This window comes from Ambystoma mexicanum, chromosome 14, assembly GCF_040938575.1.
Source record: "Ambystoma mexicanum isolate Mex_15411 chromosome 14, UKY_AmexF1_1, whole genome shotgun sequence".
NCBI classification, from domain to species: Eukaryota; Metazoa; Chordata; class Amphibia; order Caudata; family Ambystomatidae; genus Ambystoma; species Ambystoma mexicanum.
Window position 1 is genome coordinate 607,265,975 of NC_090940.1, and position 26,714 is coordinate 607,292,688.

General features: G+C 45.9%; 1 protein-coding gene across 1 annotated transcript in view; it reads left to right on the top strand.

Annotated features, from left to right (window-relative positions):
• The first annotated feature begins 2,892 nt into the window (after positions 1–2,892).
• NOXRED1 (NADP dependent oxidoreductase domain containing 1) overlaps positions 2,893–26,714 on the top strand; it is a 160,110-nt gene continuing 136,288 nt past the window's right edge. The window contains exon 1 of the mRNA XM_069637995.1: positions 2,893–3,004. The gene's annotated coding sequence lies outside the window, so the exon portion shown is untranslated. The remainder of the gene's footprint in view (positions 3,005–26,714) is intronic.

Here is a 26,714-nt window from a genome sequence, read left to right on the forward strand (position 1 = left end):
CACGTCGATGGCCCAGCGCACCGCGTCGGCCCAAGTCAAGCTCAGAGCACTATTTGGGATCAGACACAAGCTCTCGGTAGCCCCAGAAGGCATCATACTCAAAGGACACAGAATCGTACTGCCCGAGTCCCTAGAAGATAGGACTCTCCGCCTAGCGCACAGTGGTCATCAAGGCATCGTCAAAACCTCTGCATATCTCAAGTCCCGGATGTGGATGCCGAACATACAGCAAAGAGTAGTAGAGTTAGTCGAGTCCTGCGCAGCATGCCAAGCATCCAGAAGACCAGAACACCCGGAACCGATTAGCAGCACCCCAAGAAGCTGCAAACGTTGGGATGCTGTCAGCATGGACCACTGCACAGTTGCCGGCGAAGGGTATCTTCTCGTAGTGATAGACGAATTTAGCCGATACCCGGAAGTAGAACACATAACATCTACTAACGCAGAGACCACAATCCTCGCACTAGAGAAGATATTCGCCACACATGGAATACCGAGGAAGGTGAAAAGCGACAATGGACCATCCTTCACTAGTCAAGAGCTGCGCGAGTATTTCAAAGAAGTAAATGTCAAGCACCAGCGAATCACCCCAAGATGGCCCCAAGCGAACGGTGACGCGGAAAGATTCATGGGGTCACTCAACAAGGTCATCAGAATCGCCAAAGAACAGGGAAGCTCGTGGCTAAAAACAGTGTACCGGTTCCTGAGAACACACCGGCAAACCCCACACTCCTCTACGGGGATCAGCGCGGCAGCCCTCATGCTTGGCGTGCCCATACAAGCGGAACTACCCATACACCCCCAGTGGATAGCTCCAGAACCAGATATCCCCGCCATGGACGCCGCGCGGCTGAGGCGAAATGAGCAAGAAAGTGTCACCAGACGAGCCCGCCACAGAGAGCTGACACCAGGGGACACCGTCATTGTCAAGAATCGAGCCCGGCCTAAGAAAATGTCCCCCAACTTCGAGCTCCAGCCATGGACAGTTAGTACCACAAACCACAGCATGGTCACAGCCACCCGAGGGGGGGAGACAGTGACGAGGAACGTGTCCCATTTCAAGAAAGTACCCCCAGAACTGTGGGAAGAACAACCGATGCCGTCTAGGGAAGAGGCGGAGGTGCCACACTCACCCCCCGGCCAAGTAGCCCCGAGAAGTCCAGCTACTCCCAGAACCTCGGACAGTCCACGCCAGCAAAGAGAGTTAAGTAAAGCCGAGACTCCAAAGACGGACGCACCGGAGAAGAGGAACACCTGGTATCTTCTGAGAGACAGGCCCAAACCGTCGTCCCGCCTAAAGGGATATGTCGTGGACAGAATAGGCCGGCCGAAGCCTTGCTAAGGTGAACTCTAAGCTCAGCTAATAAGTTGTGCACATTCAAGACGTAAGCTAAGTTATGCCAAATACCAGTTAAAATTTGTGTATCTGTATTTGTTGATAACTGTGCAAACACCTCCAAGTTGGGGAGGAATGTGGTGTCACGTGCCCCGCCAATCTAGGGTCACGTGACACACAGGAAATAAAGGAATCACCGGAACTGGCGTCATAAAGCCAGTCCGGGTTTATGCATTGATCGAAGTGGTCCGTGTGCTCTTTTGCAGCGCCCAGCCTTCCCGCGCTGCGTACCAGAGGCCTACCCTCCCACGGTCTGTCGCTGAGCCTGGGACCCCGAGGGTGGATCATCACAATTACTGACACAGTGCCTCGGTTCAAATTCTCCAAAGTCACCATTCTCGAAACAGAAAAGACGATACTCTCACTTAAACCCTCCAACTGTCATGGTGACCAATGCCCTGCCCAACTTACAAAAGGACGCAGCCAGGGAACTGTCACCCTTCACCACTAAACTGATCAACGCATCATTTACTACCAACTCTATCCCCACTAATCTTAAGAAATCTTGGGTGCTCCCCCTACTTAAAAAACAAATTCCCACCAATTACCGACCTATCACCACGGTACCCTTCCTTCTGAAAATCATAGATAAGATGGCATATCTACAAATCCAAAAACATTTGTAATCCAACCACCCGCTAGGGTCAAGACAATCAGGCTTCCGGCCTCAGCACGGGACAGAAACTGTGATAATTGACTTTAAGGCCCAGATCGATGACCTTAGGGATTAAGGTGACCTAGCCCTCCTCTTACTACTAGACCTATCGGCCGCCTTCGATCTGGTCGACCACCAGGTCTTGTGCAGGCACCTGGATTTGGCAGCACACTTTTCCCCAGACCACCTAGGAGGGAGATTCGAAGCGGGAGAAAGGAATTTCCCCATAGGATTGCATTGGGGTTTTAATTATTTCAGGTGGGAGACAGTAAGAAAAAATTAGTAATCTTTTTCATCTTAGCATGTATGCACTCCTCCCCCTCCAATCCTCAGCGTTCCTTTGTCAAGCACACTGCCACGAACCACTTCAGAGTTTACCCTTACTGCATGCCCCACACCTCACAGGTGCAGGTCAGACGCCGTCAGCCACTCCTGCAGGCCTGGGCAAAAACTACCAACACTTCTCCATGACTCGGGAGAGGACAGAGCTGCCATAAGACCCATAGTTGCCAAAATGATCAATTCCAATCTGTAGGTGTTTATCCAGTCCTGTTTTTTTTTTTCCTTTGCATTCTGTAAATTGTAGTCTGAGTTTTATAGGGAAAAGCAGAACTACAAGCCCCAGAATGCAAAGGGAAAAAAAACAGGAATGGATACGCACCTACAAATTGGAAAGTATCATGTTAGCAACTATGCTCCGACTTCCTCCTCCTACACTAAACCCGTTCTCAGTTTGCGATCACGTGCTAATAATCGGGTAAACGCTCCCGGAACGTAAAGTCACGTGATGCAGCCGGTTGCTAGGCTACCAATGTGTCGCTACCACCAAGGCTCTCGAGGCCGATAGTTCCACTGACAAGTGTAGAATTAAAACAATCGGGTCACCCTCACCCGCCACCTAGCTCCTGTGCACCATTTCAAGCCGCAGCAGGGCGGGGAGGCCTCCAGTGAAGGTGAGGTCTCTAGGGGGGGCGTTGGGGCGATCGTAGTGTGGACCATTTTGTCTTTCCAAAAGTAGGTCTGTTAAATAGTCCCTGCCTATGCTGACAGCTTGGGAAGACACTTGTCATTCTAGTTTCACACATAAAAAAAAAAACTGTTGACATGTTTATGTACATGGCAACATAGATCATATGGTTATCATACATGTATGCAGACATGTGGGTGCATGCACCTAACCTAGATGGCAACTTTTTAGAGTGGCCTCGAGGGGTCACTATCATCCACCGTACTCCAAAAATGTGCATATTTGCATAACGAAGCCCACCGCAATGTAACAAGGCTACTGTGTGCTGTGAACCCGCCACATTGAGGGCGCCTTGCTTTAGAATTAGCAACAAGCACAGGACACTTCAATCTACCTTCTTGTACTCGTTCTTAATAGTGTAGATAAGTGGATATGCCTTGATAGAGGTGACCTCTCTTTAGTTGAGTGTTTTGCCATTGGTTTCACAGCCGAGCATTTCATCGTATCTGCATCACCCAGTGGCTTTTGAGGTGCCCCTTTAATCGGTCTTACAAAGTGCTGGAATTGCACGGGAGTGCCGTGTGATCTTGGGCAAAACTGTGTATTCACTGTCATTGACGTTCCCGGCCTATTGAAACATCATTAATTGATATGTGAAGTAATGGAGAAAAGATCATTGTCTAGACTTACAATTAACCAAATTGTAAACCATTGTAAATTTTGTTTCTCAGTGCATGCTTGTTTTATTGTCAGAAATTAGTTTTTTTTTTTTTTTTTAACTGGGTCTACCAATATTTTATGAAAACGACCCTATGACATTTAAATCACTTGTTTTCCCCCCTACGGACTAACAATTTTTGTAGATAAGGTACAGTAAGAGAACATTATTTGCCCAAGATCACACACTTTAAGTGGAGAAGCTGGCCTTTGAACCCAGTCTGCAATTTAGGCCCCTGACTGGCCACAGATATTTTCAGCTCTGGTTGTTAAAAATGTGTTATAAACCAATCCGACAGATACATGCATCCTGGTAGAAGTGCATTCATGAAAATGTGCATGGCTGTAGATTTTCATTCCACACTCGGAATGGAAGGATACAAGTAATTAAACGCTATGTAGTGTCCTACTAACCATTCTCCTCTTGCTTCTGCAACTTAATTTGAAGCCTTAGGAACCCAACCCGCAGTTTGTGATATAGCACAATAGAAAAAATATGAAGTTCCAATCGAAAAGAAAAGAGAAAATGTTTTTGCCCCTGACATCATGGAAATAAATTAGCCAGTTTAAAAGTTACAATGAGTCATTTTGTGACTCACTTAAGTGTTTTGAGGAAAGGTGCAGATTTCAATATTCAACTGTCAGTGCTTTATTGGGGGTTTGAAAGGCACAAGCCGCCATCACCCAAATGTTAATTCTAAATTGGAGAAAAACAAAAAGTGATGGCTTGTAAGTTTTGAATCAATCATAACCACTGGCACAGCTCTGAGCAACCCTCCGGACCATCGTTTTTCGGCCTGCCAAGCTATTACAGAAGGGGAAAAACTGCATGCATATCAGGCTTGGTCCCACCCCAAAAGGGGCAGTCCAGCGCAAACTGCTAGGTCACATCCCTTGTGCATGAGACCACAAGCATCCCCAGACATGTTTTGGCCTCGTTGGACATCATCAGCGAGGAGTAGCTTGGGGCTCTAGGCCCAGCAGGCTCGGGACCCATGTCTGGGCATACCCGTCCCACTCAGGGTGACTTTAGCAAAACAAAAAGGTGATGGCTGGAAGGTTTTGAATTAATCATAACCACGGGCAAAGCTCTGGGCAACCCTCCAGACCCTCGTTTTTCAGCCTGCCAAGCCATTACAGAAGGGGAAAAACTGCATGCATATCAGGCTTGGTCCCACCCCAAAAGGGGCAGTCCAGCGCAAACTGCTAGGTCACATCCCTTGTGCATGAGACCACAAGGATCCCCAGACATGTTTCGGCCTCGTTGGGCATCATCAGTGAGGAGTAGCTTGGGGCTCTAGGCCCAGCAGGCTCGGGACCCATGTCTGGGCATACCCATCCCACTCGGGGTGACTACAGCAAAACAAAAAGTGATGTGGCTGGAAGGTTTTGAATCAATCATAACCAGGGGCGTTGCTGGGGGGGTATAAAGGGGCTATAGCCCCTGATCTTTTGGTTGTAGCCTGGATAGAATCTAAGGAGCTACAGCCAAAAGACTAGCTAGCCCCCAGTCCCAACAGTTCCGACATCAGCGTAGCCCCGGGTCTTTTCCAGACCTAGCAACTCCCCTGATCATAACCACTAAATTAGAGGACATGCTGCCCTGTCAGATGTGCAGACAAATGTAGTGATTTATTTCCAGGGCCTTAATGCCAAGTATGGGGGAGTGGCATTGGACAGACAGACAGCAGCTTTCTATTCACAGTTATGAGTTGAGGGGAGGGGGGGTGGCTGCAAGGCCACCTGGAGATGGACGCCCTGGCCCATACCAAAGTCTGCAAAGCTGAGGCAAAGCCCTGTGACTGTTTACAGCAGCAGACCTCAGCAACGCCATTGCATGCAGAAGTGCAAGGCTCTCTTTGCATCTGGAACTGTCATCAGTTTAGTAAGTGATGACCTGATCTCTCAGCTTGCCCTGCTCGCAGGCTCTCTGATGCAAGGCTCTCTTTGCATCTGAAAGGCTTTCTAAACCCACTTCCGGCCTCACGGGTAAGTTGTTTTATTGCATCAGGGAAGGTATTAGTGGGTCCGCTAGGTACAGCGCACCAACATATAGAGACAAACTATAGTTACACCATAGACGATTTGTATAAGAAATACCGTACACAGCCAAGGAAAAATCCCAACAAGATTTACAACCTATATACACATATAGAAACGTTTTATAGACAATATTAAGAATACTCATCGTTACCTGTGCTTCATCGACTACTCGGCAGCATTCGACAGCGTGATAAGGTCTAGCCAGTGCTTTAAGTGGGCTGGGGCAAGCCAGGGCCGGGCCGGCAGTCTCCAAAAAGCAGGGCTGCGCTGGGGCCCTGCCGGCCTCCCTTCCCCCCGTTCCTCCACAATTTTGGCGGGACACATTATGCTGCCGCGTCTAACCTATGGGGAAAGCTGTCCCGCTGAGGTATAGATTCGTCACTTCTGTATTCTATCCGTGCTTTATATAGTGAGAGACTCTAGTGAGAGTCAGGCTATACCAAGAAGAGCACCTGTCGGGGATCGTCCCTACTAATCGGGGATTGAAGCAGGGTTGCTCTTTAGCACCCTTACTTTATAACCTCTATGCATCAGAATTACCTTCAATCTTGAAGTCTGTTAGGAACTATCTGCCGCAGTGTGGCCGAGAAGGTTTACCTTGTCTGTCATACGCTGATGATACAGTGATTCTGGATGGCACTCCAATTGGACTCCAGCGCTCCTTACATTGCTATGATTGTGACCTTGGCCTGATCCCTAACGCTGCAAAGACAACAATCATGGCATGTGGGAAGGGGGCAGCTGGTAATCCATAGCTTGATTGGTGATTGGGAGGGATGAAATTGGAACAGACTTCGGAATGCCAATACTTGGGCATTTGCATTAAACCAACTATGCCTTCTTCATGCTTGATGGAGGGACTTACACATAAGGCCTGGTTTAAGTGGCTCACACTTGGAAGAATCATCGATGTGCATGGTGGCCGATCAACAGAAGCAGAAATGATAGCTTACAAGTCATCAATTATCCCGATGATAATATATGCCCTGGAAGGGTTCCCATTCAAGGCAGTGGTTAGGCTAACAAAGTTGGAAGGGAAAATCTTGTGATCCCTTTTGAATATCTCTACCGGTGTCCCAGTGGAGGCGATCAAGCTTGAGCTGGACCTCCCATCATTAATATCACTGTGGTATATGGCGGCTTGCAGGTTCCGGGCTACGATCCATTATGGACTTGGGGGGAGGACTCTCTGCTGGCCCTGACAACCATCCATTCTACAATATGTTCAAGGAGTGTATGGTATCGGGACCTAGAGACAGCTGTGAAGTTCTACCTTACAGAGATAGGGGTTTCCAACCTCCCTGAATCTTGGCTGGACAATAACCTAGCCAACTATGGGTAGTTTGTTTGCTTCGACTACAGATTCTCCCAGTACTAGAAAACACTGGGGCCTAGGCGGTATTCCCAGAGAAGATAGAATATGCAGACTGTGTGAAACAGGTGGAACCTGTCCTACATATCTTGACCCAGTGCAAGGTATTAAGCAGAGTGAAAGCGTATAATAGATTTGCGCATTTCCCCTCTGACCAATTTTGGAGCACTATTTTTGGAGCGGAGTCGCTAGTAATTATGGCAGCGGTCTTCCACATTTGGCAACTGGTGGTTAGTGGATTGGCACTTCCATCAGCACAGTAATATGCTCTTAATATATATTTATTTTAATGGATGGGATAATGTTACATTGAAGCAGTTAGATTTTAAATTATATTTGTTTTTTTAAATGGGATTGTTTCTATGAATTATGTGATGTATTTATATTTGAACTGTATGATGTATTTTTTAGTTTAATGTGTTTTATGGTGTAAAAGGATATCATGTTTACCCAGTGGTCTTCACACTTTTTTTGCCTGCCCCCCCCCCCTCTGAGCAAAATTTGGGCAGGCCAGGCCATCCCAAAAGTGCCAGATGGACAGGATGTAGAAATGGCTATGAACTTTTGCGCGCTGTCATGGCACCCTACTCCCAGTACAGACCCTGGGCTCTCACCACCCTGCTCCCACCACCATCCCAGTGCTGCCGCCCATCCTGCTCCCACCACAGTCCCATAACACAAGCAGCCACGCATCCATACACATATTTAAATAAAAAATAAATCACCCTAAACGTACCTTCTGCAGGGGCCTGCGCGTGGTTGCTAAAATGCCCCACTCCAGGTTGCTCTGCCCGTATGTGCGAGGAGGTGCAAGAGCACCCCCTCGCACATACATGCAGTGCCTCAGCCAGCATTTCCAATGAGCTATGCAAAGCTGGTGAAGCAAAACGCCTGCAGCGTTGCATGGCTCAGTGATCATGTGCGGCTGGGGAACTGAACTGTCAAAGGCAAACAGAATTCCCCTTTGACAGTTCAGTCAGCCCAGAAGCACTCCCTCAGCTGGAAAAAGCAGCTGAGGGAGTGCTCAGTGTTTCACTGGGCTGGCACCTTGGCTCCTTCATAATGGGTCACTGGATGGACGCCCCCTCACCCATTATGGATGAGCCGCCAGGCTTGGACTGGCCTATAGGCCAATAGAGCGATGACCGTACCAAAAATGCAAAATCCTAGTGTAGGCCAGTCAAAATGGGCCACTTTATTGGCCTATGTGGGCCAGTTTAAGGAGTTACTTCACTATGCAGCTAGTAGTTTTGACCATTGTTGCTGAGTAAATATTCTTTAAATATCACAATTTGTTTACATTTGAAGAAGAAGCACCCCCTTGGTTACTATTCAAACAGTCTGTGACTAAAGGACTGAATATCCATTTGCAACTGCTGGACACGTTTTCATTGCTGCCTAAGGCCGTGTTATGGTCCAGTCTGACCATGTGAGCTGCTCCTGCCCATTTCCGCCAATCGAAAAAAAATATATCGTTTTTGTTTATTTTTTTTATTTTTTACATTTCATGCTGGGCTCTCGCGCCGCCCCCCCGGGATGCGGCCGCACTCCACAGTTTGAAGACCTCTGTTTTAACCAAAGGCACATAATAAAAAATAAAAAAAAGAATTATATTTGCTACAATATAAACAATTGTTTATCTCTTCTCAATTGGTGGCCCATATCGAGACCCACAACTAAGCAGATGGTGCAGAAGAAGTTAAACTCATCGAGGCCAGTGCTGTTTGCTTACAGGGTACAGGTAATGGCGGGTTAACAAGCCTAGTAATGATAATAGAAAAGGTCAAGCCAAAAGATCCAGTTGCATGTTTGGACCCGCCATGTCTGATATGTTCTCTCTTACAGTCAACCAAAAAGTATGGTTACTTGGACATGTCAAACTCTTGCCATTGGGCTATCAGGTTAATTCATGTTTGGGTGTTCTGCAACTGGTCCATGTCACTTCCAATTCCATGAATCTTCCCTGGAACCAATTCTTTTCGACTTGTTCATCTGCCTTATGGCTTTGTGATTTCATCCTTTAGTTTTACTAATATGCTCAAAGATGCCTGCTGGACGTAAGTCCTAAACTACTAGTTAACATATAAAATGTGTCGTGAGAGGTTTTGAGATGATTCACATGATTGATTATTTATAATGCGCTTAATACCCAGAGGTTTCTAAGCACGGACCCAGGGATCGAACCTGTGTTCCTCAGCGTCGTTTTGCTTCCAAGGTGAGCACTTTGCAGCTGAGCTATCCTCCTGAGACAAAGAGGCAGACAGAGAGTCAGAGGCAATGCCAGTTCCTTTTAGATCATAGGTGCATCTCTGGCTCCATGAGACAGCATCCTTGACTGGCAATGAAGCAGGTCTTCTCATGTAACACACAGTAGTGATCTGCATGGAAAGGAGCTGTTTTGGAGGAACTGCTGAAGTTCAATTAACCTAGTAATGTTGACAAACTACTACCCATTTCCCGCAGCTAACGCCACTGTTTTGACCTAAGCCCTTGGCTGGGCGAGCTGTGTATGTGTACGAGTGTAGTGGTGCTTGGAATGTAATGAGGGCACCCAGGTTACAGGGGGGACGAGTGGGCACAGAGTGATGGAGAGCTAAAGAGGAAAGATGTTCTGCTTAGTGACCTTGCTTTCTGTACTTGAAACATTAGGGAAAGCTCTCCTTGTGTACACAACTGGCTCTCACTGGTTCCTGATGGCTGGCTGATGAATATTGCCACCTAGATACCACAGCCACTCGTTGATCAGTCGCACTCCCATTTCAGATATATCCAGAGCCAGCCAAAGATGTTCTGGCTTTTAGATCATATCATTTTGAATTCTGAGAATTCTGGTACTACTATAGCTTTAGTTTTATTTTCCCTTTGTAAATATAGGGCTCCACATTTCGGGGGGTTAGAGGGGGCTAGTTCAGCGGCAACGTGTTCGCCTTGGAAGCAAGACGACACACAGCAACACAGGTTCGATCCCCGGACAGCGCTTAGAAACGTCTGGGTATTAAGCACATTATAAATAACCTATCATACCATACAGTTACGTCAATTTTTCCTGCAGCGCCAAATTACAAGTTTCGGTGGAATTACCACCGGTGGAATTATGAGTAGTAATTCTGCTGATTTTTTGGAAGAAAAGTGGAGGATGTAACCTCCCGGATGATGCTGTCGGTGAATGCTCCACTTTTCCCCCAAAGAAATAGGTGGAATTATCACTCGGCAATTCCTCCGGTGGTAATCTCACCAAAAATCTCCAAAGGAGACTCCAGAAAATGGGGATTTACACCACCTACCACCACTTCTAATCCTGTGGTAAATCCACAGGACCAAGTGGCGGTAACTGAAAATCCGTTTGGCGGTGTCTAGGAGGATTTTCCCCCGAAATACAACCCAACTCATAATGTGGCCAAAAGTTACAGGGGTCTGCTGGCTAGCACCAGCTGAAACGCTCACACATAAGAGACCACCTGAGATGTCTTTAAACTCTCCTACATCTTCAACACTAAAAATAAACCCTATGAAAGGAACCCGTGGTAAAGTCAAGTGGAGCTTTGAGTCACTCTTTGACAAAGACACGCATAAGACTGTCATGGGGGTGGATTAGCCAGCCAGATTTGAACAATGTTTTACTTATATTCAGTTTGTGTTATCTTGCTTGCATTTGAAATTGAAGGGCCAGTTTTTCCCCATTGTGGGGCATCGACTTTCAGACGCAAATGTGCAGATTGAAAAAGAATTAGAAATAGTTTCCAGGTGCCAAGTAATTCTAGTCTAGTATGAGACTCTGTGGGTATACTGAGCTCCACAGGCTCACACTTAACGGGTGCACCCATCATCTCATCCCTTGGCTGGCATAAGAGGGAGGCAGTGATCTCAGTAAACATGAACTGTTTGTCTTCAACCTCTGCCCCGAGTGCCAGATACATTACTCTTCAGGTGAGATCAAGATTTCTATGCGCAGGAGCTGAGGGTTTGTCTTGGGGCATTCCAGTGGATACGGGGCTGGTGGCTCCAGCCGAAGTCCACGCAAGTAATGAGAGCTTACTGTGGGGAGACTCTCTGGTCATCATACTGGTTCTGCCGCAGTGCGCCCTTATTCCATACCTATCAAGCCAGTTCAAGGCATGGCTTTCATATCGACTCGGGTAAACGCAGCTAAGGGTTTATGCTCCTGTCACCTGAAGAGTTCTCTGAGGGTGCTCCCTGTCTTCTCCCCACCTATAGGTCAACAGTAAAAGCAGATATCATGTCCTCGGCTGGGCTGCAGTAACATCTTATATATCAGGTTATCAGCCTAGTTCTTTCTCATAACCCACAGATCACTTAGACATGTGAATGCACAGCTTTTTTTCAGGAGTCGCCAGAAGCTAGCCCATTGTACCAGACTTGCCGCCATTTTAGTGGCTTTCAGTTTCCAGTGAGAATCCTGGATTCTGCATATATGCTTTTACGCTACTGCTCCATCTTTGTGATTGCCTATCTTAATCCGCAACCCTTGAACATGCTGGTGGCTTGGCAATGATGGTCGTTAAGTTATGGAATGTGCTTGCATGTGTAATATTCAGGTGGCAGCCATGGCATTCACTGCACCTCCTAACCCCCTCTCACCGTGAGATTTCAAGTTCCCGGCAACCTCTCTGTTTCTGGTCCTTCACACTATGTCATTGTAGTTGTTTATTTGTACAGCGCTTACACACCAGTGAAGTGGTTCAAAGCGGCAAGGGAACAAGGGAGAGTTATTCTTAGGCCTTGAAGTCGCCGAATGATCTAGCAAAAAAATGACTAGCAAACTAGGCCTGACGGCATTATTACTAGTGCAAGTGCCTGACAATAAGGGAGGCGAGAAAGGGGGGAGGAGAGGGAGGAGAACATACAATCCTTAAACTACCGTACTAGGCCAGCAGAAGGAGAAGAACATGCAGAAACAAAAAACTACCTACTAGGCCTGGCGAACTAGGCATAGTGCATTCTGGGTAATGTAAGTGTGCAGATAGGAACTGAAGGGGAAGGGAAGAAGTGTGCCCAGTCCAGCATGGCCCTGAGTTAAGTGCAGAGAGGTTACCCTTCTCATGGAATGAATTCCAGAAGTGCAGTAGTGGCAAGAAGAGTGCAGAGGCCTGGGGGCAAGTGCACAGACTGGCATAGGAGCCTGAGACCTGTGTGGCTCTGGAGGTGCAGCAGGCGACCAGTCAGCAAAAGGAGCAGAGTTAGGGAGAGAAGAAGGAGGGAAGTGGGCAAGAATAGAGAAGGTGTCGCAACCCGGGTTCCTAGCTGGCAGCGTACGGGGACGCCTAGTAACACCTGGAGGCTACCCTGGCGTCTGTCCCAACGTTATTTGGCACACGGAGGCCGTTAAAACTACATTTCCCGTCACACCCTTTCTTTTGTAGTCACGTGACACGCATGCAGTGTGGTTTCGCGTCTTTCGGTGACTTTTGTATTTAATGCCTGTTGCTCCATTCATCGGGTGCTCCTTAACTGCGATAGTTACGAGCATTTGCATTCAAGTACTCTCCTTTGTTGTTTCGATCCGGCTCCTGTATTAAGACCCTGCATATGTCTTGTCCTTGTCTGGGTCCCCAACTCTCGTCTCCCTCTGCTGCATCCCTTTTTGAAATACTGAACTCGGCTACGTTACATTGATTCCTTCTCTCTCTAAACCTTCTGTTGTGGCGCTTTTGGATTTTTGAACTCTGTTCTTCATAGGGACTCGCCTGAGGTTAACGCTGTGTTCCCTGGTTCCAATTATATGTCTATGCAAACCCCCTTAAAATCCCTTACCTCACCAGTAACTGACGCCCTGCTGTTACCACAAATTGGATTGTTTTTACACATTGTTTGGGGCGCTCTGCTGTTACCACATTTTTTGTTTGGATTGCTTTCACACATTTTTTGGGACGCTCTGCTGTTACCACAAATTGGATTGTTTTCACACATTGTTTGGGACGCTCTGCTGCTACCACATTTTGGATTGCTTGATCATTTGGGACGCTCTGCTGCTATCACATTTTGGATTGCTTGATCATTTGGGACGCTCTGCTGCTATCAGATTTTGGATTGCTTGATCATTTGGGACGCTCTGCTGCTTAAATATTTGGAATACATTTGAACGCTTTGGGATTGTCACTCTTCACCAAACCCTGTTATCCCTTTCCTTGACTACAAGTAGGTCTACTGATATCCTTCTTCACGGAGCAGTTAAGAGTGGGTAGTTGTGGGTGGTAGTTTGCTGTATTCCGGCATTCCTTTTTGGTTGCATTTTCTGAACTGTTGCATTGTTCTTTTTCTGTTTTCTCTAGCTCTGTTGTCGCTGCTCCTGCCTTTTCACTCAATCCCCCGGCCTGACAGGGATTTTGAGTTCTGCAGGCTGCGCTCTTGGGGGGGAAAGTCTTTAGCACATCACGCTCAAGGTTTTCATAAGAGTGAAGGAACATCCCAATGCAGGAGTTTATCTGTAACATCTGTGGTTTTATCTCAGGCTGTTACAGATTAAGGAGCCAACTATTGCCTGTCGGTTATGGAATCTGGGGCTGACCCAATGGCTGCACTTATGCAGGCCTTTGCCGCCTTACGTACCGACATGGCATCTGCCCATGCTACTTTACATCAACGCATGGATGTACTACAGAGTTTTGTGCAGCCATTACCCCACAACAAGGAGTTTGGTGACGCTGCAGCCTGTCTTGATATGGGCAAAATCTTCCTCTCGGCCAGCCCTTTGAGAGCAAAAAATACCCAATTCTGCCCAAAATACAGGTTCTATTGTGCTGAGCAGTGATCTCATGCTAGTGACAAATGACACCTTCAATAAGTTTTAGTATTTATTCTAAACAGTGAATTTCATATACATTTGGTATTCAAGTTAGAGAAGATTACAAAGCACAAAACTTAGAGAAATGCAAAATCTAGAGAAACATAGAACTTAGATAAACATAGAGAAACATAGAGAAACACAGTCTTACGCCCCTTCAATCAGCACTGGGAGACCCTGGCCCTCATAAGCTAGCTGTAACAAGCCCCGCTCAGAGGACAGCGCTGTCGGGATGCCGTCAGAGCTCCAAATTCCGGGCACTTGATCTTGCTCGAACCAAGTCCACAGGACGATCTCCCACCCGAGTCATGTGAGCATGCATATTTTATAATCTCGTGCTGCTCGTCCATGACGCACAGTTCCAGAACTTTCCCTGTGCAAAATATAGGCTGGCTCATGGAAAAAACCCAACTCTGTTAATTTCCACTGCTCCTTCTTCTGAGCCCCTCCCTGGCTTCCATCTGCGCGAAAGCTCAGGAATGTCTTATCAGTGCCTTCCCAGAGAAAAGGAGATTAGCTTGGGGCCATGCAGGGCTACCGTTAGTGAGGCAGAATATTCTAAGGGAAGCAGGGATGTATTAACCCCATCTGCAAGCTCTAAAAGGCATGCACTCATAGCTTAGTGTTCATAGCGCTTAAGACTGGCTATCTAAGCGCTATATAGGTGCCATAATGTTCCAAACACTCCAAAAATACCTATTAGCTACAGAGGTAGGGCCCTCTCCCTGCCTGTCTATCAACAATGCATAATGTGACCTATCACTCATACTAGGCCTGCATATTCCTTGTAGCTCACTACTGCATAATGGAAGTGCTACAACAGACTACTGTCAGCATTTTGGCACATACTTTGAATACAGTATTGGCTTTCAGCGGCTAATGCTGTCATCTAAAGCCCTGATTGGCAAGGTTGCAATTTTGTGTATCACTACATTCCACCCCTATTCAACGTGTGTGCGACAAATGCTGACTAATACACATCAATATAGTATTTAGTGCAGTGATAAAGACCTTGGGGCTTTGCAAGAGGTTTAAGCAAACTACCTTCTAGCGTTTAGTTAGCGTGGCATGCAAGGTTAGTAAAAAACACTACTACCTAAACAAAAATGTACACAAAGTGAACAGTGACATATACCCTTGCCAAAACCTGGCCTACACAAAAATACCTACACAAAGTGAACATGGGCATTTACCCTAGCCAAAACCTGGCCTACACAACAATACCTAAATAATTATTGTATAACTGATTGTCAGTTAAAAAGCAGCATGCAGTTAGAATGTCAAGGCAATCCAGTGTAGTCTAATCTACAATGCACTATTGCATTTATGTATAGTTACCAACTCTAAAACCTGGCAGCCTTTAACTCTAAGGGCCTACCCTCCCCCTTATCCCAGGGTATTCAAACGTGACTATGGGCTGTGTGATTAGACACTTCCCCCATGTATGTGGAACCCAACCAGAAACCATCTAATTTCGTGAACAAGGTGAACCCATGGGCACCAGGTTATCTAAATAAAAACAATTCTACTAATTTACATCAAAGCATGGCATGTGTTATTCATGCAATCAAAAGCAAGCCATTTAATCCATATGTATGCTGGTAACTGTAGCTCTGTGTGCCAGTGTGTGGAGGATGGTCGCCCCCACTCAGTAAAAAGCCAACACCTGCTGATTAAACAATGTTTGCCATACAATGCATCGTGTGTATTTAGCAGTCTTGTTGACCTGCCCTATGGCAGAAAAAATGTCTTCATACCTAAAATTCTGCCATCTTCAGTGGTTGCCAATACTTGTAGCAGTGTTGGGCGCATCAATGAACCCCACTAGGCTAGAAGTTCTATAGCAGAGCTGGCATCAGAACCCATAGTGGCTAGCTTATTGTGCACAGTTTCTATGTAACAAACATATAAAGCTCCTGCAATTAATGAATCTAGCTCCCTAGCTACGCGCACTCTAGTGATGGGCCATAGAAATGGACTCCATTTGTAGCAGCTTGGTAGTACTAAGGAAACATTGCCTCGTGATAAATCTATGTCTAAGTGTATCACTGTAATAATGGAGGTGTGCATTACCAGCCTACAATTTACATGTTGCCTTACTACTGGAAAATCTAACATGTTCACAGTGTCTACCTATTGTGACTTGGAGAATACCCTTCTTCAAGTGGGATATCTACCATATACAATATTAGTTTTAGCCACAAACACCATACTACCATCCGGCAGTGGCTGTTTCATCACACCATTGTGTAAAATGCATATAGTCAAGTTATAGTCCATAAAATCTTGGCGAGAACACTCACTGCATTTCTTGGTCAGAAAAACATCACATTAAACAAATTAAACAAATCTTTGTATCCATTCACTGAAACATTTGGGCCTATGACTTCATAGACACCAGTCATATGAGTCAGTGAAAAAAGATGTCTGACAATGTGCCAGGCCAGTACGCTAGCAATTCCATGTGGATACTCATTTGTAGCGCTTTTCCAAAGAATTATTCCAAATGTCTACAATCAAAAAGATGACTCTTTGCATTAGTGTGCTGGAGACAGCTGTCCCCACAAAAACATGAAACTGGTTGGTTTAACAAAAACCGTGTCACACACTGTGTCATAAAATCAAACATCAAGTCAGTCATGGTTTCATTTACCTGCCTTAAGCTGGCCGTAAAAGTATCCAGTGTTTCAAAGGTTACCATCTCAAATTAGAGCTCACACACTTGGCAGCATTACTTCAATTAAGGATCTTAACCTACGCACAGGTGACTTTGATGTGCGCACTCATTTTATCTCAAAAATAAATTACACTCCTGCTTGCATATTTCTGCTGCCCCAACAATTCATAAGTCATTTTCCTGCCTACGTGCAATGTAGAAGTTTTTTTTTTTCAAAAGCAAAGCATCTCTGGTTAAAGCAATTCAGTTGGAAGAGCAAAACCATTTCGTTTTTTCAGATTCATCTCAAAAAGTGCATTTAAAAACCATTTTTTTTCAATGTGTTAGCATTCAAGTGCTGTGTCACACAGCTGTTTGTGGTGCATGATCTTACAGTCCACAACTCATTGTCCATAGTCCTTTAAACAAGAAAGGCAAGACATGTCAATTAAGTTATTTCCAGCAACTGAATCATTTGAATGTGCAGCATCAAATATTTGATAACTAGCCAAGTCTGCACCATGCCAGTTCAGCAAAAGTTACTACTCTGTTGGACACCTTTCGCAGGTTGCAGAACAAATGTCCTCATACGTCATGCATGCTAGCAGCATTGAGTGCGGTGCAGGACACGTTTAAAGTTGACTCGCTTTCTCTGAGCACAGTTTGCTTGACTGATCAGTGTCACCCACAAATTGAATACATCTACTTCTGTCAATGGCGCGCTATTGTCTTGCTTTTTTGCCTAGGCAAAATACAAACAGAAATGTTAGGATGCCATTAAAAGTACAATGTCATTATTCATCAATATCAGCGTTATCCACCCCTTCCCTGAACACCACCCCCATATTCAGAAGTCTCACCAGGTAACTACACACTTTATCATTGCTACTGCAATTATTTATCACCCTTCTGCATGTTTCTGGGGGCTTATTTACACTCAACCATACGGGGTGTAACTGCCTAATCACAAACTCATTTGTGCAATGCAATCATAGTTGGTCAATGGTACCTCAGACTGATCTGTGCTTTTACAAAAGCCATATAATAAGTACCCAGGTCGCACAATGCTTTTCTTTTTCACCAAAGCGATCACGAATGCCAGGTGCCAACTTGCTTCCAGTGTCTCATGATCTTGATTTAGTTTGCCCTGCTGGCATCACTCCATTTTTCAAAGGTAAAGTCTTTCAGTCCAATACCGCCTGCAGTTGCACAAGCAGCTTTGTTTATTTTTCTCCATACAGCTAGTGTCTTTCAAGCCTCTGGTTTTTCACTTGTCATTTTTTTTTCAAAGGGTGTTTGCTGATTTCTTGGCTCATCCCTTTGAGCGCGATAGTCTAAGTCAGTTTCTTTTGTTGCTTCAACAAATCATTAATTCTTGCACTAAGCCGTGAGGCTTCTGGATCAGGGCTAATGTGCAGTGTTCATGTTGTACTCCAAAGCCCCGCTCTGCATGTTGTCTCTTGCAAAACGGCTAAGTGCTTTTTGTCAGTTTTGCTTCCATCTGGAATGCCATAATGTCTTTGTCAGTTACTCCAGCCCTGGCAATGTAGCTTGCATTTTGCCAGCTGTGTATTTTCTCTTCTCAAAGCGCCTAGAGGTTTCTTCTCCAGGGCACAGCGCTTTACTTCAGTTCACATCACATGGAGCACTGGAATGCAGCTTGCACAGCAATAGCGTTTCACTTCACATCACATCACATGGTGCATGGGAATGCGGTTTGCATGGCAATGTCTGTTGGAATGGGCAGCTGTCTTTTCTTAGCCCATTCAAGATGCACAGGTTCCCCAATGTTCAGATGTGATGTGCCCATCTGCCATCCTGCATGCAGCCTTTGTTTTCCTTCCAGTGTTACTGGGCAAATTCTTTACTTCTGATCAGCATTTCTGTCTTTGCACCCCCTCTCCTCAGTTTTTTTGCTCACGCTGCGGTGTCTCTCACAGGGGATGGAATGCAGGAATGTCATTGTTTATCTTTCGCGCAGCAAGCTTATCTCTTTGCCTATAACTCTTACACTGTGGCGGTTTCAGACAGTTCATCCAGATTAACTCTTTCTTGCACTGTTCCAGCAACTCAGAAAAGCTCCCATATCTGAAACACCATTTCATTAAACAGGAGTGCAGTATTCTGCTTTTGTTTGCCTTCCTGCACCTCGCCCAAGACAGCTTCAAGGCACAAGCTCTGCACACACAGCGTAGACTCTTATTTTCAAAAGAGGCACTTTTTCTTCTCATCAGATTCTACTCCATGTAATTTAGCAAAATGTCAAAGCGTCTTTTAGCCTGTTTTAAACTGATTAATGTCTCATTTAAAAGCATAAGTTTTTTTTTTTCTCTCCTTTTTCCTCGTAACCTTGTAGTTTGGCTTCACAAGGTCACTCCAATGCAATGTGCGATCTTTCAAAAGAACCCACAACCCACTAAATCTTTGTGCTATCTTATCACACACAGATTTTTCATTCTGTTGTACCATTGGCAGAATATAACCACTTATTTCAGTGCATTTAAAAAATGCCATATTTAGTGCAGCTCCCTGCACGGTTTCCCTGCAAGAGCAACCCACACTCTATATTGCTTGTGGGCTGTTATTGTGTCAACAACATTTTTCACCATGTATCACAGTCAACAGGTCACTATTTCCAAAAACATACATCACTTATAAGGCAACAGTACAAATCCATGGCATAGCGTGGGGACAGTCAAAAATACTCCAGGGGCAATTTAGAAAAATATAAATTGTTTTTTCCCCCCAAACCATTGCAAACTGATTCTGCAATTTCAAATCAATACACAAAAATCAAAAATCCAAATAACATCACTCACTTTCTTTTTTAAGTGAGTCTCTCACCCATTATAAGCATGGCACAGCTTAAAATGCAATATAATCATTTTAGTGTGTTTCCTTTAAACAGAATTCGCCACCAGCACATGGAATTTACAGTTGCCAAAAGAAAAACAAACCCTTTAGGCTCTCAACACAGATGTTACTCTTTCTCCTAAGCACGGCTCATTCCCCACGTTATTTTTCAGGAATGTCAACACTTCAAAAGCATACATTAAAAAGCGAACCTTCGCCTCCGAAAATTACAGCCCCCCACTCGCTAGCACACTGGGGCTGAATCAATGATTAAATTACTATTCACAATTTGCATGTCAAATCCTTGCAATTATTTTTTCCCTGCCCTCATGACAGAATAGAGATGAGAACTCTGTCTCACTTTGCATTTCAAATTACAACTTTAAACTGGGGAAACCGCATGATAAAATTCTTTCCTAATTGAACATATATCTTTCTTGACCATTCATCAGAGCGCTTTAAACAAAGCCATTTCCCGCTTGTTTATCGCCTTGTACTCCCTGGCTCCATTCCCAAGCAATAAGTCAGTCACGACTGATTTACTGAAGGGAGTCTTAACCACACAAGCTATCGGCCACGGCAAGCCGACACAACGCTGCTGCCTTTTGAAGTCTCAGAGCTGCAGTGAGACCACCAAGGAAATGCGACAGCCTGCTCCTCACTCTACACTGTGTTCTCTCACACAATTTGTCATTTCACAGCAAGGCACCGCTCTTCACAAATCCCACAAAGCTGCCACCAAATGTCTTGATATGGGCAAAATCTTCCTCTGGGCCAGCCCTTTGAGAGCAAAAAATACCCAATTCAGCCCAAAATACAGGTTCTATTGTGCTGAGCAGTGATCTCATGCTAGTGACAAATGACACCTTCAATAAGTTTTAGTATTTATTCTAAACAGTGAATTTCATATACATTTGGTATTCAAGTTAGAGAAGATTACAAAGCACAAAACTTAGAGAAATGCAAAATATAGAGAAACATAGAACTTAGATAAACATAGAGAAACACAGTCTTACGCCCCTTCAATCAGCACTGGGAGACCCTGGCCCTCATAAGCTAGCTGTAACAAGCCCTGCTCAGAGGACAGCGCTGTTGGGATGCCGTCAGAGCTCCAAATTCCGGGCACTTGATCTTGCTCGAACCAAGTCCACAGGACGATCTCCCACCCGAGTCATGTGAGCATGCATATTTTATAATCTCGTGCTGCCCGTCCATGACGCACAGTTCCAGAACTTTCCCTGTGCAAAATATAGGCTGGCTCATGGAAAAAACCCAACTCTGTTAATTTCCACTGCTCCTTCTTCTGAGCCCCTCCCTGGCTTCCATCTGCGCAAAAGCTCAGGAATGTCTCAACAGTGCCTTCCCAGAGAAAAGGAGATTAGCTTGGGGCCATGCAGGGCTACCGTTAGTGAGGCAGAATATTCTAAGGGAAGCAGGGATGTATTAACCCCATCTGCAAGCTCTAAAAGGCATGCACTCATAGCTTAGTGTTCATAGCGCTTAAGACTGGCTATCTAAGCGCTATATAGGTGCCATAATGTTCCAAACACTCCAAAAATACCTATTAGCTACAGAGGTAGGGCCCTCTCCCTGCCTGTCTATCAACAATGCATAATGTGACCTATCACTCATACTAGGCCTGCATATTCCTTGTAGCTCACTACTGCATAATGGAAGTGCTACAACAGACTACTGTCAGCATTTTGGCACATACTTTGAATACACTATTGGCTTTCAGCGGCTAATGCTGTCATCTAAAGCCCTGATTGGCAAGGTTGCAATTTTGTGTATCACTACACTGCCGCAGCACCTCCTCCTGTAAACCCAGTACAACCTCCAGCTCCAGCTGTTCTTCCAGGGCCTTTATCTGTGGCCCCACCAGAACTCTTTTCAGGTGACCCCAAAGCGTACCAGACCTTCGTGAACCAGTGCTGTTTACATTTCCTTTGCTGCCCTTTGGCGTTTCCAGATGCTACCACCAAAGCGGCTTTCGTTCTTTCTCATCTGCGTGGCACTGCAGCAGCATGGGCTAATCCCTTGCTAGAAGCAAATGACCCAGCTATGTATGATTTTGATGCCTTAATTCAAGCAATGAACAGTGTTTTTGATATGCGATACAAAGCGCAGACCTCGGATCGAGAGTTCCTGGCTATTATCCAAGGCAAGACGGATCTTTTGACTTATCTCGCACGCTTTAATCAACTAGCGGCTGAGACCATGTGGCCGAACAGAAAAAAGCAGCCGTATTCTATAAAGGGCTGTCAGACAACCTGAAAGATGCCCTGTCCGTGGTACCCACCATTCCGTCTGGTTTCCCTGAATTGTTGGATCTGGTTTTACAGGTCGATGCTCGGCTTCGGCAGAGACGTGGTGAACGTCGGTACCCCGATATTCGTACCTCGTCCAGATCTGAAGGCGTCACTCCTGCTTTGCAAGGAGACGCCAAACCCATGCAAATAGGGGCAACCAGGGGCCCACTGACAAAGGCCGAACGAGAAAGACGTATGGTGAATAACCTGTGCTTTTATTGTGGCCAGTCAGGTCATTACATACGTGTGTGCCCCAAAAGGCCTGTCAAGATGGACTCGTCCATAAACCGGGCCTTTAGGATGAGTCAACTGATCAACGGCTTGGATGATTGTTTCCCGTTTTCACACATTTACCTTGCCATGCGCTTCACTGCTCCTGATATGAAAACTTTTTCTAGTCCATTCATGATTGATTCAGGAGCCAGTGGCAATTACATGGATATACAGTTAGCCATGCAGCATGGGCTATCTGTGTTCCCTAAATCAAGACCCGAAGAAGTGCATGCGGTAGATGGTTCTCGTCTGGTCTCTGGACAGGTTACGGAACAAACAGGTTCGCTCCAGATGTCCACACTCCAAGGCCACACTGAACAAATTATGTTTGACCTTAATTCTGCTCCTCAATTTGGCATCATTCTTGGTCTGTCCTGGCTTCAAACTCACAATCCTGTCATTGACTGGAATGAGCAGACAGTGCGGTTTTCCTCCTCTTTTTGTAACCAAAGATGTTTCCAATCCCAGGATGAGGCGGTATTGTCTCCTTGTTTGGCAATGGTGACCAACATTCCTTCGATCAATGCCACATCACTTAATGAAGCCCCTACACTCCCAGAGGAATACCGGGAGTTTTCTGATGTGTTTGACAAAGTATTGTCAGAAAAACTGCCCCCACACCGGTGTTATGACTGCCCCATTGACTTGTTACCTGGAGCAGTAGTGCCACACTGTCATGTATATTCTCTCACACAGAAAGAAGAACATTTGAGAGACTATGTGGACGATGCCTTGCGTTTGGGACACATACATCCTTCTCGCTCTCCTGCGGCCTCCCCGATATTCTTCGTACTAAAGCAAGAGGGGAACCTGCGTCCCTGTGTGGATTATCGTGCCTTGAATAAAATCACAGTTAAGAACCAATACCCATTGCCGCTCATCACAGAACTGCTCGACAAAATGACATCTTCCACTGTCTTCACCAAATTAGATTTGAGGGGGGCATATAATTTGGTGAGGATGCGTAGTGGGGATGAGTGGAAAACCGCATTTAAGACGAAGTTTGGGCTCTATGGGTATTGTGTAATGCCTTTTGGGCTCTGTAATGCCCCAGCCACATTCCAGCATTTTGTAAAATGACATCTTCAGGGATATGCTGGATTGTTATGTTGTGATCTATTTGGATGATATCTTAATATTTTCAGATTCAATCTCTCAGCACATACAACACGTCCGTTCTGTCCTACTTAGTCTGCGCGAACACTCTCTATATGCAAAATTAGAGAAATCTGTTTGCCATGCATCATCAGTAGAGTTCCTGGGGTTCCAGATATCCAATAAAGGGGTGCTTCTGTGTTCTTCCAAAGTCCAGGCAGTATTGGACTGGCCTGTCCCGGAGTCGGTAAAAGCCCTTCAGTCCTTTTTGGGCTTTTTGAATTTCTATAGGTTTTTCATCGCCTCCTTTTCTGAAATAGTAGCCCATTGACTCGCCCTACTAGTCCCAGCGTTTCTTTCCTTTAGGATGAAAAAGCGCAGACTGCCTTCAAGGCCTTAAAAGAGGCTTTTACTACTGCCTCTGTTCTCCAGCATCCAGACCCTTCTCTTCCATTTATAGTGGAAGCATACGCCTCTGCTATTGCAGTGGGGGCCATCTTTTCGCAGAAATGTCCCTCTACACAGCATCTACACCCTGTGGCTTTTCACTCCCGGATATTGACGCCAGCGAATGCAACTATACGATCATGGAAAGAGAACTTTTGGTGATCAGAGTGACGTTTAAAGAATGGAGACAACATCTCTTGGGCGCAAGACACCCAGTGACTGTGTATATGGACCATCGGAACCTTCAGGCTCTATCTCATACGAAGTGCACCAATGCAAGACAAATACGTTGGCACTTGTTTTTTTACCATGTTTGATTTCGTAGTGACCTAAGCTTCCTTCGGTCAAAGGCATGACCACAATTCTTGTGGTGGTCGATGTCTTTACAAAAGTGGCACAGTTTATACCATGCTCAGGCATACCTACCACCCCCTTATTGGCTAGTTTGTTTCTCGATTCTTTGGATTGCCTACGGTCCTAATCTCCTAACGAGGGTCTCAGTTTACTTCGCGTTTCTGGCGCGCCCTCACCTCTGCTTTGGGTATTGATGCCCGGTTGTCCTCAGCCTACCACCCTCAAACTGATGGCCAGACTGAGCATACCAACGGCACGATGGAACAGTAGCTCCGCTGCTTATGTTTACAACATCAGTCTAACTGGTTGTTGGTGCTAGGCCTCGCTGAGTTTGCCTATAATAACTCTAGGCACTCTTCGGTCGGCTATTCTCTGTTTTATGCCCTATACGCCTACATCCGAGAATCCGTCCACATATTGTACCTTCCTTGAAACATATATCTGCTGCGAAAGCCACAAGGGACTCTCTCCTGGCTTTACGAGAATCAGTGGTATCTCATCTACAAGCTGCGCAATGTCGAACCAAATTGCAGGCCGACAAGCAGCGTTCACCGGCCCCTACTTATGTCCGCGCTGACCGTGTATGGCTCTCGACTAAACAGCTGGCTATTTGGGGTAAAGAGAAGCTTTTGCCTTGTTATGTAGGGCCCTACCGAATTCTACATTGTCTTAACCCCGTCGCAGTTCGTTTGAACATTCCATCTCATTGGCGGATACACCCTGTGTTTCATGTCTCATTGCTCCGTCCTTTCGTGCCCGGTACCCGTCTGTCTGTGGCCCCAGCCCCTGTCTCTGTGAAAGAAGAGGATGAATACGATATCCGTGCCATTTTGGATACCTGCCTCCGTCGTGGAGTTAGGTCCTATCTGATAGATTGGAAGGGATATGGCCCGGAGGACCGCACCTGGGAACCGGCCTCCAATCTGAATGCTCCCCGACTCTTGCGTTTGTTTTGGCTAGAGCGTCTGCGCGCTCGCTGTAGGGGTCGCTCTTTGCGGGGGGGAATGGCGCAACCCAGGTTCCTAGCTGGCAGCATAGGGGGATGCCTAGTAACACCTGGAGGCTACCCTGGCATCTGTCCCAATGTTATTTGGCACACGGAGGCCGTTAAAACTACATTTCCCATCACACCCTTTCTTTAGTAGTCATGTGACATGCACACAGTGACTTTTGTATTTAATGTCTGTTGCTCCATTCATCGAGTGCTCCTTAACTGCGTTAGTTACGAGCATTTGCATTCAAGGACCTTCCTTTGTTGTTTCGATCCGGCTCCTGTATTAAGACCCTGCATCTGTCTTGTCCTTGTCTGGTTCCCCGACGCTCGTCTCCCTCTGCTGCATCCCTTTTTGAAATACTGAACTCGGCTACGTTATGTTGATTCCTTCTCTCTCTAACCCTTCTCTTGTGGCGCTTTTGGATTTTTGAACTCTGTTCTTCATAGGGACTCGCCTGAGGTTAACGCTGTGTTCCCTGGTTCCAGTTATGTCTATGCAAACCCCCCTTAAAATCCCTTACCTCACCAGTCAATGACACCCTGATGTTACCACAAATTGGATTGTTTTCACACCTTGTTTGGCACACTCTGCTGTTACCACATTTTTTGTTTGGATTGCTTTCACACATTTTTTGGGACGCTCTGCTATTACCACAAATTGGATTGCTTGCACACATTTTTTGGGATGCTCTGCTATTACCACAAATTGGATTGTTTTCACACATTGTTTGGGACGCTCTGGTGTTACCACATTTTGGATTGCTTGATCATTTGGGACACTCTGCTGCTATCACATTTTGGATTGCTTGATCATTTGGGACGCTCTGCTGCTTCAATATTTGGAATACTTTTGAACACTTTGGGATTGTCACTCTTCACCAAACCCTGTTATCCCTTTCCTTGACTACAAGTAGGTGTACTGATCTCCTTCTTCACGGAGCAGGTAAGAGTGGGTAGTTGTGGGTGGTAGTTTGCTGTATTCCGGCATTCCTTTTTGGCTGCATTTTATGAACTGTTGCAATGTTCTTTTTCTGTTTTCTCTAGCTCTGTTGTTGCTGCTCCTGCCTTTTCACTCAAGCCCCCGGCCTGACAGGGATTTTGAGTTCTGCAGGCTGCGCTCTTGGGGGGAAAGTCTTTAGCACATCACGCTCCAGGTTTTCATAAGAGTGAAGGAACACCCCAAAGCGGAAGTTTATCTGTAACATCTGTGGTTTTATCTCAGGCTGTGACAGAGGGGGTTAACAAGGGAGAGGGAGAGAAAAGGAAGAAGAGAAGAGGAAGGTCTTGAGGAGTTTCCAGAACTTAAGGAGATCAGGCTCATGACGGAGTGAGGAAGGGAGGTTGTTCCAGATAGAAGCACCTGCAGAGGATTAAGATGAACCCCGAATCTCTGTTTTGAAAATCAGCTCACCCGCAGAGAGTTAGAAGAAGACGAGCGGAGTGTATTTAGGGAGAGAGAGTTGTAGATAGTGCAAGCCCTGGCCCCAGAAAGCCTTGTGGACTGTGCAGAGGGTCTTGAACTTGATCGTTGTAGCCACGGGGAACTAGTGAAGGGATTTCAGAACCGAAAAGATGCAGTCCCTGGGCTTGAGGCCAAGGATAAGTCTTGCGGTTCTGTTCTGGATGAGTTGCAGAGGTCGGAGAGTAGAAGTTGGAAGATTGAGAAAGAGACTGTTGCAGTAGTCCAGTCTAGAAAGAACAAGGGCTTTGGAAGACAGTGAGCCTCTGGGGAAATGGAGAAAAGGTAGAATGCCTCTGAGGAGATACAGCTGTTAGTGTGA